Source organism: Triticum dicoccoides, chromosome 7A (genome assembly GCF_002162155.2).
Source record: "Triticum dicoccoides isolate Atlit2015 ecotype Zavitan chromosome 7A, WEW_v2.0, whole genome shotgun sequence".
In the NCBI taxonomy this organism is placed as follows: domain Eukaryota; kingdom Viridiplantae; phylum Streptophyta; class Magnoliopsida; order Poales; family Poaceae; genus Triticum; species Triticum dicoccoides.
Window position 1 is genome coordinate 405,447,558 of NC_041392.1, and position 17,713 is coordinate 405,465,270.

The following is a 17,713-nucleotide window of genomic DNA, read 5'->3' on the forward strand; positions in this document are numbered from 1 at the left end:
GGAGTATATCGCCGAGGATCAGTAAGTGTATCTCCTTGCCCTTGCTCTTTGATCTTGACGCAGTACTCAATGTCTCCATCTTGATGCCAGGCTAATGTCGGTGGCGAAGAGGAAGAAAGAGGATGCCAGGGCCGCCAAGGCCAAGCGACCTGTCATGGTAGCCACGACTCTGGCGCGGAAGGACGAGGCTGCCTCCCATGCCCCTACGCGCGAGGTCATCCTCCCGAGGATCTGGAGCCCAGCCTCAGGAGAAGATGGTCCTTGTGGCCGAGGTGACTCCGGAGGCGCTCGCCCTCGCGCCTGCTGAGGACCCGAGGGCTCCGGAGCCCCTTGCCCTCTCTGCTGCTGCTGCTTTGCCAACCCTGACGTCGGCGCCGTCTCCTCCCCCAGCCATCATGCCGACGGGCCATGGTTCTTCCACCATGCCTGGTGCTCTAGAGCAGGCCTTCTCCATGCTATACCAGGTTCAGGACAATCTTGAGGGCCCTGACCGGCACAGGGCATCGGGGCGCCTGGAGTTGGTCTCGGGGTGGCTTTAGGCCGACTCAGCCATCACGGCAATGGCGGCGACGTCATCGACGACGGGGCTCCCCAAGCGGGCGATGGCGGCACCCAAGACTGAAGAAGAAGCTTAATGACTGCGCTCCCCTATGTTTAAGTCCTGCAACATGTACCGTGCCTCGTGGAGGCATAAGAACTTGTGCTTGGTACGCTTAAGAAACAGTATGTTTTTGTAATAATTTGCTAGGGTTCTGCAATCTCCTTTCCATTTGCTTTAGCGTTCTGCATCAGCAGGGCCCGACCCCGCGCATACCTCAGCCGCCGTTGGATCATCCGGATCACCAGGACGAGACCAAGGGGTGAGGGGCTACGTGACCAGTTAGGCTCCTGAGTCGCGATGCTCAGCAGTCCCCCTTGACGTGCAAACAACCCTCGGGAAGGAGATGCGAGAGTAGGCCTTAGCGTTCTACGTTGGCAGGGCCCGGCCCCACGCATACCTTAGCCATCGTTGGGGCATCCAGATCACTAGGACGAGACCAATGGGTGAGGGGTTACGTGACCAGTTAGGTTCCTGAGTCACGATGCTCAGGAGTCCCCCTTGATGTACGAACAAACCTCCATACCTTTCCTCGCCGGGCTCTCGCTCAGGAGGGGTGCGCGAACACCAGATCCGAGGGACCTGGCGAGGTGGCATACGCCAGGCATGACCTGAGCATAGCCCCTATGCCTAGCCCCCTCGCGCAACTCTCCCGAGGGGAAAGGAGCGCTGTGAGGCTGAGCACTGAGCCTGGTGGCTCCCTGAGGTTAATGCAGCCGTGAGGCCACCCTCAGTTGTTTATCACCAGCGTGGAGCATGGCGCTTCCGCTCTTGCACGGGCATAGCCACTCCTCGACCGTGTCGACTGCCAGCGCGAAGCATGGTGCTTCCACTGGTACGTGGGTGCTAGCCCCCCCCTTTAAGAAGAGGCTCTAGGGCGTGTACAACCCCGCCCTGACATGTGGCTTGCACGACAGGGCTAAAGGAGGTGTGTATGAGCACTCGTGAGCTAGCGCGAGACTCACGAGGCCCTACGTCAAGGTGGGTTGCGCCTGAATTTGATTCAGAACACTTGTGATAGTCCTGCGAGATGGTCAGACAACCTGCACCGTGTGAATCTCCTGAGGTTATCGCATGAGAAGGCCAAACACCAACGACCCCAGGAGGTGACGTGAACAGGGCCGACCCGCCAGACAGAGCTCAGTCGTTGGGTTTATCGATGCTGCAGGGACGGACCCAAGCATAGACGTCATGCCCAGTCTTCTCATGCGAAGGTCTTGAAGAGAGACAACCGACATGCAGATCCTGTAGCGACGAGGCACAGGGTCACGCGCCCTCACTCATCTGCCCGTGATTAGCTCATGCGAGAACAAGGCACCAAGGACCATGGACGGTGACGTGCATGAGAGCTGGCCCGCGAGCCAGAGCTTAGCCACTTGGGTTTAGCAACGCTGCAGGGACGAACCCGAGCATAGACGCTGTGCCAGTCCTTAATCATGAGGCGGTCGTGGGTGGGCTTGCAAGGGCGTACAACGTTCATGGCGACAAAGCACCGGACAGGCAGGTGATAATCATAAAGCAGCTAATGATCAAAGATAAAGCCAATTCTGAGAGATGCAAGAAGGATACATGCCGCAGGGATGGACCCACGCGACTTGGGGATAATGCAGCCCAAGGGGCGCCCCCAACTGAACAAACCAATGTCACCTAGAACCGTTGCCGAAGAGATGTTGGAGTAGCCAAAGACGCGTGTTGCAGAAGTCGCTCCTCATGAGCTGCCTGGGTCCTAAACCTCGGGAGGCTCTGGAGGACCGGGGGGCTCGTGAGGATCCATTGCCATCTCTGTCAGGATCGCCTGCTGCCTGGCCTCATGAGCCGCCAGGATGCCACGCATGTGGCGTTGACGCATGGCAGCCCTGTTCAACAAGCCGAAAGGAATGCCGACATAGCTGTGAGGCGGGCCCTCGCATTGGCCAACGCGGGACGGCCAGAAGAGCTCCTGAGATGTGGCCCTGTTGAGCCCAGGGATGTTGACGCACGCGCGCAGCTCGCTATCCTCGCCGGGGTAGGGAGCTGCACCGGGTGGTGGTCGATGCTACCTCTTGAGCATGCGTCGGTTTTCCCTTGAAGAGGAAAGGGTGATGCAGCAAAGTAGCATAAGTATATCCCTCAGTTTTTGAGAACCAAGGTATCAATCCAGTAGGAGACTACACGCAAGTCAACCTAGTCCCTGCACAAACAAACAAGAACCTCACAACCAACGCGATAAAGGGGTTGTCAATCCCTTCATGGTCACTTACGAAAGTGAGATCTGATAAAGATAATAAGATAAATATTTTTGGTATTTTTGTATAGATTGGAAAGTAAAGATTGCAAAATAAACGGCGATAGAGATTAGCAAGTTGACGGGAAAATAATACAATGGAGAATAGACCCCGGGGCCATAGGTTTCACTAGTGGCTTCTCTCAAGATAGCATAATCTACAGTGGGTGAAAAAATTACTGTCGAGAAATTGATAGAAAAGCGAATAGTTATGAGAATATCTAGGCATGATCATGTATATAGGCATCATGTCCATGACAAGTAGACCAAAACGATTCTGCATCTACTACTATTACTCCACACATCGACCGCTATCCAGCATGCATCTAGAGTATTAAGTTCATAAGAACAGAGTAACACATTAGGCAAGATGACATGATGTAGAGGGATAAACTCATGCAATATGATATAAACCCCATCTTTTTATCCTCGATGGAAACAATACAATACATGTCATTTCCCTTTCTGTCACTTGGATCGAGCACCGCAAGATTGAACCCAAAGCTAAGCACTTCTCCCATTTCTAGTAGGCCAAACCAAACTGATAATTCAAAGAGACTTGCAAAGATATGAAATCATGCATATAGGAATTCAGAGAAGAATCAAATATTGTTCATAGATAAACTTGATCATAAACCCACAATTCATCGGATCTCGACAAACACACCGCAAAAAGAATTACATCGAATAGATCTCCAAGAGAATCGAGGAGAACTTTGTATTGAGATCCAAAGAGAGAGAAGAAGCCATCTAGCTAATAACTATGGACCCGAAGGTCTGCTGTAAACTACTCACACATCACCAGAGAGGCTATGGTGTTGATGTAGAAGCCCTCCGTGATCGATTCCCCCTCCGGCGGAGCATCGGAAAAGGCCCCAAGATGGGATCTCACGGGTACAAAAGGTTGCGGCGGTGGAAATAGGGTTTCGTGGTGCTCCTGGATATTTTCAGGGTATATGGGTATATGTAGGAGGAAGAAGTAGGTTGGTGGACCTGCGAGGGGCCCACAAGGGTGGGGGCGCGCCCTCCTGCCTCGTGGCTTCCTCGCTGCTTTCTTGACGTCCACTCCAAGTCTCCTGGATTGAGTTTGTTCCAAGAATGATCCTCGCGAAGGTTTCATTCCGTTTGATATTCCTTTTCGTGAAACACTAAAATAGGTTAAAAAATAGCAATTTGCACCGGGCCTTTGGTTAATAGGTTAGTCCCAAAAATAATATAAAAGTGCATAATAAAGCCCATTAAACATCCAAAACAGATAGTATAATAGCGTGGAACAATCAAAAATTATAGATACGTTGGAGATGTATCAGTCGATGGTCACCCCACATAGCTCTTGCCTCTTGGATCTCCTCGGTTATCTTGGTCACGAACTCTTGAGCGCCTGGCGCCTCGCGCCCTACACTTCCCTCACAGAAGCGCACGTTGAAGCAGGCCTCCACATGGTGCCCGAACACCTCCCTCGAGACGCTGGTCAGTTCGGAGGCCCTCCAGAGGAGAGCCCCCAGCCCCACCTGAGGGGGGCACCGGACGCACCTTCCTATGCAAGAGAGGGAGGCGCCCCACCAATGGGCGTAGAGCTTGAGGTGGCACCACCGGATGCTCCGCCCTCCTGAGGTGCTTGGTGGAGTAGCCGCTTCTTCTTCTTGGGGACAGCCTCCGGGGGGTAGACGATGCTTCATTATCTGGGTCCTCGACTGCCGCAGCCTGGTAGGCGCGCTCGAGAGAGCACACCACATCCATCTCCTCGCAGGCGACCGTGATGATGCCGTCGCTTCCTGGCATCTTGAGGATGTTGTAGCCATGGTGGGTCACTGCCATGAACTTGGCCAGGGCCGGATACCCGAGGATGGCGTTGTACGGGAGTCGAATGTGGGCGTCGTCGAAGTCGATGAGCTCAGTGTGGTAGTTGTCGTGGGTGCTGAAGGTGATAGGGAGGCGGATCTGCCCTATCGAGGTGGTGGAGCCGTCGGTCATTCCTGAGAAGGGCTTGGTAGGTTGCAGCTGGTCGTAGGGCACCTGGAGTCGGTAGACCATCTTGATGGAGAGGACATTGAGCCCCGCACCGCCATCAATGAGTGTCTTGGTGACGAGCACGTTGCTTATGGTAGGCAAGCAGAGCATTGGAAGGGCCAACAGTTGCCGCGCACTTGAGCTGGTCGGAAGAGATGAAGGTGATGGTGTACTTGGACCACCTAAGTGGGCGTGTTGCCTCGAGCTTGGGGAGGGCTGCGTTCACCTCACGCGCGACCTGCTTGAAGATGTGATGGGAGGCTGGGGCTTGAGCACCGCCCAGGATGCGAACGATAGCATGAGGCTCCTGGAAGCACCCAGCCCCCTCGTCCTGGTGGTGGTCGTCGTTCCTCCTTTGTGGTGGCGGCAGCGGGGGAAGGCCGGCATTGCCTTGAGGGAGGTCCTCGCGAGGATGATATCTCTAGGCACCCTCGCAAGGCTGGCCCTGCCAGCGGTCCTCACGAGGCTGGTCGCGCCACTCCTGATGAGGGTCGTGGCCGTCCCAGCATCCTCCACCAGGGCCACCTCCGCGACCGTAGCCTCGATCGTTGCGCTCGGGGCGATGACCGAGGCACCCGTCATGGATGGTCCTGAGCTCTTGACAGTCATTGGTGTTGTGGCTATGCATGCTGTGGAAGACGTAGAACGAGCGGCTGCCCTTGGATGACTCCGGGTGGTCGCAGCCGCGCTTCATTTCTGGCTCGGCCGCGAGCACGACTGCTCCCTTGCATTTCACGTCCTTGGCCTTGGCTTTCTTGTCTTCTGGGTCCATGTCAGGGAGCTCAAGAAGGGAGAGCAGCCCCTCCTCAGCTCTCGCACACTTGGTTGCCATGTTGAACATCTCCAGAGCCATGCGCAGGTCCTCGTGTATGGCGAGCTCCTCCTTCATCTCGACATCGCGGACACCATTAGCGAAAGCTGAGATGATGGCCTCGTCCAACACCTTGGGGATCTTGAGGCGAACACTGTTGAAGCCCTAGATTTACTTCTGCAAGGTCTCTCCTGGCTGCTGCTTGATGCGCCGCAGGTCACCCATACCCGGCGGGCGGTCGCGAGTGCCCTGGAAGTTGGCGACGAAACGCTCTCGCATCTCGTCCCAGGAGGAGATCGATCCCGCGGGGAGGTTCAGGAGCCACGAGTGCGCGCCGTCTTTGAAGGCCATGGGAAACTAGTTCGCCATAACCTTCTTGTTGCCGTTGGCCGCCTCGGTGCTCAGCTCGTAGAGCTGCAGGAACTCAGCAAGGTCGGGGGTGCCGTCGTAGCATGGAGGCATGTCGGGCTTGAACTTTCCTGGCCAAACGATGCTGCGCAGCTCCGGAGTGAACGCGCGGCACCCAGTTGTGGTCACAAGGGCCTGCCGTGGAGGTGGAGCCTAATCCTGGCGCTCGCGCGCCACCACCACAGGCGGCTGATGTCGCTTGAAGCTACGTCGATATTTCCCTAAAGAGGAAGGGATGATGCAGCACAACGGCGGTAGATATTTCCCTCAGATATGAAACCAATGTTATTGAACAAGTAGGAGAACCAAGCAACACAACGTAAACAGCCCCTGCACCCAGATGACAAATCCTCGCAACCCGACATGTTAAAGGGGTTGTCAATCCCTTTCGGGTACGATGCCAGAAATTGGTGCGTGACGGGAAAAAGTTGTAATAGATTGGATAAATAGATCACAAATAAAATAATGCAGCAAAGTATTTTTGGATTTTTGGATCAATAGATCTGAAAATAAATGCAAATAAAAGTAGATCCAAAGGCAAATAATATGAGCAAGAGACCCGGGGGCCGTAGGTTTCACTAGTGGCTTCTCTCGATAAAAATAGCAAACCGACGGGTGAACAAATTACTGTTGGGCAATTGATAGAACTTCAAATAATCATGACGATATCCATTCAATGATCATTATATAGGCATCACGTCCAAGATTAGTAGACCGACTCCTGCTTGCATCTACTACTATTACTCCACACATCAACTGCTATCCAGCATGCATCTAGTGTATTAAGTTCATGGAGAAACAGAGTAATGCAATAAGAACGATGACATGATGTACACAAGATCTATCTATGTAGAGATAGACCCCATCGTTTTATCCTTAGTAGCCATGATACATACGTGTCGGTTCCCTTTCTGTCACTGGGATCAAGCACCGTAAAATCGAATCCACTACAAAGCACCTCTTCATATTGCAAGATAAATAGATCAAGTTGGCAAACAAAACCCAAATATCAGAGAAGAAATACGAGGATATAAGAGATCATGCATAAAGGAGATCAAAGAAACTCAAATACTTTCATGGATACAAAAACAGAGATCTGATCATAAACTCAAAGTTCATCGATCCCAACAAACACACCGCAAAAGAGTTACATCATATGGATCTCCAAGAGACCATTGTATTGAGAATCACGAGAGAGAGAGAGAGATGAAGCCATCTAGCTACTAACTACGGACCCGAAGTCTACAAAGAACTACTCACGCATCATCGGAGAGGCACCAATGGAGGTGGTGAACCCCATCCGAGATGGTGTCTAGATTGGATCTGGTGGGTCTGGACTCTGCGGGGGCTGGATCAATATTTTGTCGACTCCCCTAGGGTTTTGGGAATATTGGGGTATTTATAGAGCAAAGAGGCGGTCCGGGGGGCACCCGAGGTGGCCACAACCCACCAGGGCGCGCCCTGGTGGGTTGTGCCTCCCTCGGGACACCCTAAGGCGCAGCGGGCCTGTTGTGTTCCCTTTGGCCCATAAAAATTCTCCGTAAAGTTTCGTGGCATTTGGACTCCGTTTGATATTGATTTTCTGCGATGTAAAAAACATGGAAAAACAGCAACTGGCACTTGGCACTATGTCAATAGGCTAGTACCAAAAATGATATAAAATGACTATAAAATGATTATAAAACATCCAAGATTGATAATATAATAGCATGGAACAATAAAAAATTATAGATACATTGGAGACATATCAGCATCCCCAATCTTAACTCCTACTCGTCCTCGAGTAGGGAAGTGATAAAACAGAATTATTTATGTGGAATGCTCCCTAACATGTCATATCATATTTCTTTCTTTATAGCATGGACATTTGGAATTTTATATTGTTCAAAGCAATAGTCTAGTTTTGACATGATAATTTAAATACTCAAGCATATCAACAAGCAACCATGTCTTTCAAAATATCAACGCTAAAATAAGTATCCCTAGCCCATCATGCTCAACCATTGATCCATTCATGAAACACACTCGCATATTAGCTATGTCCAATACTCAAGTACGATCATATTGCCTCCTAGTTGGTGCTTTTTTAAGAGAAGATGGAGACTCAAATTCAAAATAAAAATTTCATAAAGTAAAAGATAAGCCCTTCGCAAAGGGAAGTAGGGATTTGTAGAGGTGCCAGAGCTCAAAGCGAAAAGCTTAGAGATAAAAACATTTTGGGAGGTGTATCCATCCCACCAACGAAAATGACTTAGAGTTCCCAATACTTTCCATGCTTAGATATATCATAGGCAGTTCCCAAATAGAAAATAGTTTATTCCTTTTTCCACCATACTTTCACTTTCCATGGCTAAGCGTATCCACGGGTGCCCTCCATACCAACACTTTCCAAGGAATCTATTATTTGACAACATAAAGTAAATTCATTTTTTGCATTTCAGGACTGGGCATCCCTAATACCTTTGCCTTACTCTCGTGTAATGACAAGTGAATAAACACTCGTCGTGAGAATAACACATCTAGCATGGAAAATACTAGCCACTCCTTACCGCTCCGCGAGCGAAACAAACACACAAAAGAGAAGTTTATTTTTGAAAATTAGAGATGGCACATGCAAATTTGCTTAGAATGGCAAAAGAATACCGCATATAGGTAGATATAGTGGACTCATGTGGCAAAACTAGTTTAAGGGTTTTTGGATGGACAAGTAGTGATCATACTTAGTGCAAAATGAAGGCTAGCAAAATATTGGGAAGTGACCAACCAAGAAACGAATAATCTCATAAGCGAGCATTAAGCATAACTAATACCGAATAATGCACCATAAGTAGGATATAACTTCATTGCATAATTATTGACTTTCGTGCTTGCATAGGGAATCACAAACCTTAACACCAATATTCTTACTAAAGAATAATTACTCATCAAGATGACTCACATATCACATCATCATATCTCAAAACTATTACTAAGAATCAAGTTTATTTTGTCCAATGATCTTCATGACAGTTTTTATTATATCCTTCCTGGATATCTATCACTTTGGGACAATTTTTCATGTGTTGCTTTTGACAAGCTCAAATAAATATAAGTGAAGATCATGAGCATAATTTTTCTTTCTCTCAAATTAATTTAAGTGAAGCAAGAGAGAATTTCTTGAAAATTTTACTAACTCTCAAATAAATCTAGGTGAAGAAAGAGAGCATTTCTTCAAAAATACTAAGCACACCATGCTCAAAAAGACATAAGTGAAGCACTAGAGCAAGTCCATAGCTCATAAAAAATTTAAGTAAAGCATAGAGAGCAATTCTAACAAGTCATGACACAATTTTGGCTCTCTCAAATAGGTGTGTCCAGCAAGGGATCAAGACTTGAAACACAAAATAAAACAAGCAAAGACTCATAACATACAAGATGCTCCAAGCAAAACACATAGTATGTGACGAATAAAAATATAGCTTCGAGTAAAATACCGATGATTGTTAGAAGAAAGAGGGGATGCCACTCGGGGGCATCCCCAAGCTTAGTTGGTCGCTCATGTTTGGATAATAGCTTGGGATGCCGTGGCATCCCCAAGCTTAGGCTCTTCTACTCCTTATTCCTTCATCCATCATAAGATAACCCAAAACTTGAAAACTTCAATCACACAAAACTCAACAAAACCTTCATGAGATCCGTTAGTATAAGAATAATAAATAACTACTATAAGTGTTGTATCAAACCAATTCATATTTTGTTCTTGCATTATATCTACTGTATTCCAATTTTTCTATGGCAAAAACTCATCAAAGAAAACCAAAGAGCCATCAAAATAAGCACATAACACAAAGAAAATAGAATCTGTCAAAACAAAACAATCTCTAGCAATCTGACTATTTCGATTAATTCTGTAACTGCAAAAATTCTGAAAACTCAGGACGGTCTGAGAAATTTGTATATTGACCTACTGCAAGTGGAATTGGTATTTGATTGCTCTCTGACAAAAAATGATAATTATTTTCATGAGCGTAGAAGTTTCTGTTTTTTCGGCAAGATCAAACAACCATCACCCAAGAAGATCCTTGTCGGTGTCAAAACCGGCGGATCTCGGGTAGGGGGTCCCGAACTGTGCGTCTAGGCCGGATGGTAACAGGAGGCAAGGAACACGATGTTTTACCTAGGTTCGGGACCTCTTGATGGAGGTAAAACCCTACATCCTGCTTGATTAATATTGATGATATGGGTAGCACAAGAGTAGATCTACCACGAGATCAAGGAGGCTAAACCCTAAAAGCTAGCGTATGGTATGATTGTTGTATGATGAAATTGTCCTACGGACTAAAACCCTCCGGTTTATATAGACACCAGAGAGGGTTAGGGTTACACAAAGTCGGTTACAATGGTAGGAGATCTTGAATATCCGCATCGCCAAGCTTGCCTTCCACGCCAAGGAAAGTCCCATCCGGACACGGGATGAAGTCTTCAATCTTGTATCTTCATAGTCTTGGAGTCCGACTGAAGGTATAGTCCGGCTACCCGAACACCCCCTAATCCAGGACTCCCTCAGTAGCCCCTGAACCAGGCTTCAATGACGACGAGTCCGGCGCGTAGATTGTCTTCGGCATTGCAAGGAGGGTTCCTCCTCCAAATTCTTCATAAAAGTTTGTAAACACCAAGAGTAGTGTCCAGCTCTGCAAAACAAGTTTCCACGTATTGCCACAGAGAGAATAATATTAACACAAATCTAATCTGCTAACGTATTCCGCAGCGTGACATCACACTACGGCCAAGCCTTTATTCGAATCGTTTTCACTTTTCCACCTTAGCGTGTTTTGCGAGGCGGTTTCCTTGGCACGTCTTGTCAAAGCAGAGATCGTGTCCCCCATTTACGGGATTCTCATCAATACGGACGTGGGTAACCCAACCGCGCCATTTATCACGACGCTTGGGAGGCAAGCGAGTTTTACTAGGCTGGTGGGGACGCATAGTCGCATCCGCTCATATAAGGGGATAAGGATCCACCTTTTTACCTATGCCTTCTTCCTCCTTTGCCTATCCATCTTCTGCGCACCCGAGCTCCAGTGCCCAAGCCCGCACTTCCTACCTCAACCTTCTCCAACAATGTCCGGAGCGGGAGGCAAGTGGATGGTCTCCTCCATCACGGAGGGCCATGTCAAAAGGCTAAGGAAGGCCGGATACCTATCCAAAGACATCGCGCACCAGCTTCCTGAGGAGGGGCAGCTTCTCCCCACCCCAAGGCCCCATGAGAGGGTAGTATTTCTTCCCCACTTTCTCTGCGGACTGGGTTTTCCTCTCCACCCTTTTGTCTGTGGGCTCATGTTCTACTATGGCCTAGATTTCCACGATCTGGCCCCGAACTTCATCCTCAATATCTCGGTGTTTATCATCGTGTGCGAGGCTTTCCTCTGCATCTGCCCCCATTTCGGCCTCTGGCTCAAGACCTTCAACGTCAAGCCAAAGGTGGTGCGCGGCAACCAGGCGGAGTGCGAAGGTGCCATGGCGGGCAAAATAGCCAACGTCCTATGGCTCGAGGGCTCCTTTGTGGAGACCTTGAAGGGGTGGCAGTTAGGGTGGTTTTACATCACCGAGCCACGCGATCCGAAGTGGATCGCAGCCCCTGAATTCTGATTCGGACCCCCTACGTGGCTCACGTCCTGGAAGGAGACGGGCTTGTCATGGGGCGATGAAGAAGAGGTGACCGGACTGCAGAAATGCATCCAGTCCCTGGTGAACAAGCAGCTCAAGCTTGTCAACGTAGTCCAGGTCATGCTCGTCCACCGGATCCTTCCGTGTCAAGAACGGGACTTCAATTTGTGGGAGTTCAACCCGGCGCAGCACCGAACTCTGAGCAGGCTCTTCGACACGACGTACGAAGATGGCTGGAAGGGGCTAACCAAAGGCGCCGAGGCTCCCACATCCGCCTCCAAAGACCGCGGATTCAGCTCGCAGCGTCCTGCTGGCGAGGTAAAATATTTTCACCTTTTACAGGATGTTAAGTTTTCTTCATAGTTTGATTCTATGCGGGATCTAAACTCCCTCACCTTTGACAGGATTGGCAGGCGAAGTCCGGACTGATTAACTATCCGGCTCCCTTGCCCGAAGACCCAGCCCCTGCTCTCTTAGTGAAGCTGCTGGTTCCGGCACCTTATGTGGTGCCGGAGAAGAAGGCCAAGAAGAAGAAGGCCACGGGGACTCGAAAGAGTTCCTGGCATATGGTGGTGTCGGACTCGTCATCCGATGAGTCCGAGACGCACTCCTCCCATGAAGACGAGGAGGAGGAAGAAGAGACCTCTCCCCCTCCAGCGGGGGGAGGAAAGAAGAGGAAGGCCGCCCTAGTAGGGGAGGCCGAAGGGTCCAAGAAGAGGAAAACCCCTCCGCCGGACTACGCCCCCGATGCCGACGAGGACGAAGAGGAGTGGCCGGACAGGGCCAAGCGTCCGGCGAAATCGTAAGTGTTCGGATACCAGAGTAACTCATGATATTCTTTTTGTAGGGGCCACAACTGAGGAGTATACTGCTTATTGCAAAAAATGCCTATAAGAAGACGCAATTGCAAAAAATGACAGGAGTATACTGCTTATTGTAGGGGCCACAACTGAGGTGGCGACCCTCAAGCAGGCGCTGTCCGAGGCCAAGAAGAGAGCGGCCACGGAGCACACCGAGCGGGAGACATTTGAGGCGCAGGTCGGCGAGGTGCAGCAAGAGCTTCAGGCTCTCATGAAAAAACATGAGAGTTTGGAGCTCGACTCGAAGACGCGAGCGTCCGAGCTTGCTGTGGCCCTTAAAACTGCCAAATGTGCCAAGGCCGAAGCCCAGAAGGCCCTCCAGGAATTGGATGCGGTGAAAAAGATAGCGGCAGGTAAGGCATTCTCTATGCAAAGCAGACATATAAAAGTAAACTACTTGTTACTTACCCGAATCCGGAGTTCTCCAAGGGCATTCGCAGATCTTCCCCGCAGCGTATCCGATGCCGCCGCATTCTACCGAGCCGAGGAGGGCAGCTTGACGGAGAAGGTGTTCTGGTCTCAGTACGCTGAGGCCGGACACCCTGTGCCCTTGAGCGACCAGCTGAAGCAGCTGGTCGAGTTCCACAAGGCGGCCGAACAGGCCCTGAAGGGCTTCATAGTTCGGCTGTGGCCTGGAGAGGCCCTGCCTGGGAGCTACTTCGGACTGGTGCGGCGGCTGGTGGAGGCTTGTCCAAGGCTCAAGGTCATCAAGCGCTCCGTCTGCATCGAAGGTGCCCGTAGGGCCCTTGCCCGTGCAAAGGTGCACTGGGGTAAGCTGGACGGTGAGAAGCTTGTGAGGGACGGGCCGCCGCCGGGGAAGGAGCATCGCAAGCCCGAGAACTATTACAAGGATGTTCTGGCCAGTGCCCGCCTTATGGCGGATGAATGCACCAAGGATGTAATTTTTGAATGAACTCGCTCGTGTTATCCTCTGCGCTGAAAACTTGTTCATATGCGCTAAGCAATGCTTGAATTTAAAATATTACTTTCTGTGCGGCCGTTTATCAAAAAATTGAGAGATGGCCAGTCGTCGGCTTCTGCCCCCATGCCACTAGTGCTGGGGTGTTCGAGATAAACCTGAGCGCTCTTTTCCCCATGATTGGGTCCATCGAGGGAGGCGCTCAGCACAACGAACAAGGCAATCGGACTATAATGCTTGAACACTCTCACTTAGCCATAGAACTCTATAATTTTAAATTTCGGCGAAGCCCCTAGTATTCGGAAGACCGAGTTCGGGGCGCTATCCACGCCTTGGCCGGACAAAGCCGGTTCCTCGCTCGAAGCGGCATAAGTCTTTAAGGACTCGAAAAACCTCTCGAACAACGACCGGTCTCTCGCCTCATCATGACAGTCAGTTTTAGCTTTCTCTACCGAGGTGCTCAGCCCAGCTCAACTGGGGCACAATCGCAGTAGTTCTCCTAGTGCTACCTTAGCCGATATAGCGGAACGTAAGGCACCAAAACATAGGAGCCGGGCAAACCCAACTATTGACCCAAATCATGATTCGGAGCCGATGCATATAGTGCTATAAGTTCAGGGTGCCGCACTTGTGAAAGTGTACGGACTTCTCACGCCATATTGATGGGTACTGAAGCCCCTGGCGTATTTTTTCCGTACCACAGTGCACGGATGCAACATGTTATTGATAAACATATATATAAAAAGAGGATAATGCAAAAAATAGACAAAAAGTTATGCATTGTTTATAGAAAGGCTGCTATGAAAGCGGAACGATACAAATAGTGCGATAAGCAAAAGAAATTGGACTATTTGACATGTCCTGGCCAGGGGCAGGCCGCGGAATTGTATTAAAAAACAGGTATACTACTCGTAATAGAGACCACCTGGGAGTTCCATAATGCGGTGTGGCTTGTCTGCTTTCCTGGATCTTGCATCGTTTGTTCGACAGTTGAATTGCCGAACGGGTCATCCGAAGTATGGAGTCCTGAGAGTAAGAGAAAAAAGGAAAAAAAGGAATCCGGCAGCCCCTGGTGCGGTTTAAGCCGTATTTCGGGCGTGCCGTGATAGTGCCCCTTCCCCTGTGCCCATGGTATTTCAAGAGCATATTTATGCACGCGAAGCACTGGTTTCGCTATATCGCGAGGGCTAGGGTTGGGGCCGCGTTGAATTTTGCGAATGCGCTTCGCCCGAGCAGTGCTTGATAGCCACTACGGAACGGGACTATGTCGAAGATTAACTCCTCGCTTCAGAAGTTATCCAGAGATCCGAAGACCACTTCTAGTGTGACTGAGCCTGTATAGTTGGCTTCTACACCTGGTATGACGCCTTTAAAGGTCGTTTTGGTGGGCTTGATCCTCGAGGGATCTATGCCCATTTTTCGCACTGTATCCTGGTAAAGCAAGTTCAGGCTGCTGCCGCCGTCCATGAGGACTCTTGTGAGATGGAATCCGTCAATGATTGGGTCTAGATCAGAACTGTTCCCTCTTGGGGATGTGGGTTGCGTATATCATGTTCACCGTCCGCACTTGCGGGGGAAATCCCTTCTGTCCACTGTTGTTCGGCGGCCTGGGCTCCTCCTCGTTGTCGCTATACAACCCCTTGTCTTTGTTTTCGGCTCTTAACTGGCCTGCCAGCTTGAACACCCAACAATCCCTATTGGTGTGATTGGCTGGCTTTTCGGGGGTGCCATGTATCTGGCACAAGCGGTCGAGTATTCGGTCCAAACTGGACGGGCCCTGAGTATTTCTTTTGAATGGCTTTTTCCGTTGACCGGATTTGTAGCCTCAGAATCCGGCATTAACTGCCATATCCTCGTTGCTGTCGCTGTTAACGAGGCGCTTTTGTTTGTTCCGACGCGACCTATCGCTTTTGTCCTTGGTATTCGAATTACCAGGGTTCTTGGTTAAATTGTTGCTGCGAGCTAGCCAGCTATCTTCTCCCGCGCAAAAGCGGGTCATGAGTGTCGTGAGGGCTGCCATAGATTTCGGCTTTTCCTGTCCCAGGTGCTGGGCAAGCCACTCGTCACAGATATTATGCTTGAAGGCCGCTAAGGCCTCTGCATCCGGACAGTCGACTATCTGGTTTTTCTTTGTTAGGAACCATGTCCAGAATTGCCTGGCCGATTCCTCTGGCTGCTGAATTATGTGGCTTAGGTCATCGGCGTCCAGTGGTCGCACATAAGTGCCCTGGAAGTTGTCAAGGAATGCGGCTTCTAGGTCCTCCCAAGAACCGATTGAGTCTGCTGGCAAGCTGTTAAGCCAATGCCGGGCCGGTCCCTTAAGTTTGAGTGGGAGGTATTTGATGGCGTGTAGATCATCACCGCGGGCCATGTGGATATGAAGGAGATAATCCTCGATCCATACCGCAGGATCTGTTGTGCCATCGTACGATTTGATGTTTACGGGTTTGAAGCCCTCAGGGATTTTATGATCCATTACTTCATCTGTGAAGCATAGTGGGTGTGCGGCGCCTCTGTATTGGGCTATATCACGACGCAGCTCGAAGGAGCTTTGTCTGTTGAGTTCGGCCCGGCTGGATTTATTGCATCCGGAGTGACGATCACCGTCACGTGCCATGGGGCGCCTGCACGATCCGTAGATCGATCTTGTTTGCCTTGCCTTGTCCTCCAGTATGTTGTGCAGGTCGGGCGCATTTTCCCGTGCCTTAGTATGCTTGACGCGGCGTCGGGGCATGGCTTGAGTGGAGGGCCAAGAGGCCTCTCTGTCGCGACCACGAGGTGGCCGGTCGGCCATGTCATGCGCTGGTGATGTAGGTGCTTCCTCCTCTAGTCGGGGTAGCAGCCTGCGCTTTGGGTAACTCTTGGAGGGGCGTTCGAGTTCATACTCTTCGGCCGCAAGGACTTCAGTCCATCTGTCAGCTAGCAAATCCTGATCAGCTCTAAGCTGTTGTTGCTTTTTCTTGAGGCTGCTTGCCGTGGCCATAAGCCTACGTTTAAAACGCTCTTGTTCGGAGAGATCCTCTGGCACGACAAACTCGTCGTCGTCGAGGCTTGCCTCGTCTTTGGAGGGAGGTGTATAATTATCGTCCTCAACCTCTTGGTCCGCCGCCCTCTCGTGAGGGCTGGCTTCTCTGTCCTCCTGTGCTGAATCTTGCTGGAGGGGGTGTTCTTCGGCGCTATCCGGAGTAGTATTATCTCCCGTGCCGGAATCACCATTTTTGCTTTGGCGGGATTTAGAGCGGCGCCGCTGACGCCGGCGCTTGGGTTGTTTCTTAGAGGTATCGTCCCCAGCTGTTCCATCGCCATCTCCATCCTTTGGAGTGTCCACCATATATATGTCATATGACGAGGTGGCCTTCTAGCGCCTACAGGTGCTGGTTCTTGTTCGTCTCCTGCATCGTCATCCATGCCGTCGATGTCTTCGGAGTCAAAGTCAAGCATGTCGGTTAAGTCGTCGACAGTGGCTACGAAGTGGGTGGTGGGTGGGTTTTGAATTTCTTCATCGTCCGTATCCCAACCTTGCTGACCGTAGTCCGGCCAGGGCTCTCCTGATAAAGAGAGAGACTTTAGAGAATTTAGGATGTCGCTGAAGGGCGAGTGCTGAAAGATGTCCGCGGCGGTGAACTCCATTATCGGCGCCCAATCGGATTCGATCGGCAGGGGCGCAGGGGGCTCGGAGTTCGGAGAGGAATCCGGCTCCTCGGAGTCACGGGCCATGCGGAGTGCGGGGCTGGAGTTCGGCTCGATCGCCTCTGAGATCGTAGCCCCTGAGGCAACGTCCAACTGCTGATCCTCGATCGGCGCAGTAGGCTCCAAATCAATGGTCGGAACCGATGCGTGTGCGGCCTCCAAGGCGCTGTTCGGCGGCAGAGCTATATCATGCCCATCGAGACAGTGCGGCACGCTTGGCTGTGGCTCGAATCTGTCGAAGATCAAGTCCCCGCGGATGTCAGCCGTGTGGTTTAGGCTTCCAAACCTGACCTGATGGCCAGGGACGTAGCTTTCGATCTTCTCAAGGTGGCCAAGCGAATTGGCCCGCAGTGCGAAGCCGCCGAAGATGAAGATCTGTCCGGGGAGAAAAGTCTCACCCTGGACTGCATCGTTGTTGATGATCGAAGGAGCCATCAGGCCTAAAAGCGACGACACAGAGGAACTCTCAATGAAAGCACCAATGTCGGTGTCAAAACCGGCGGATCTC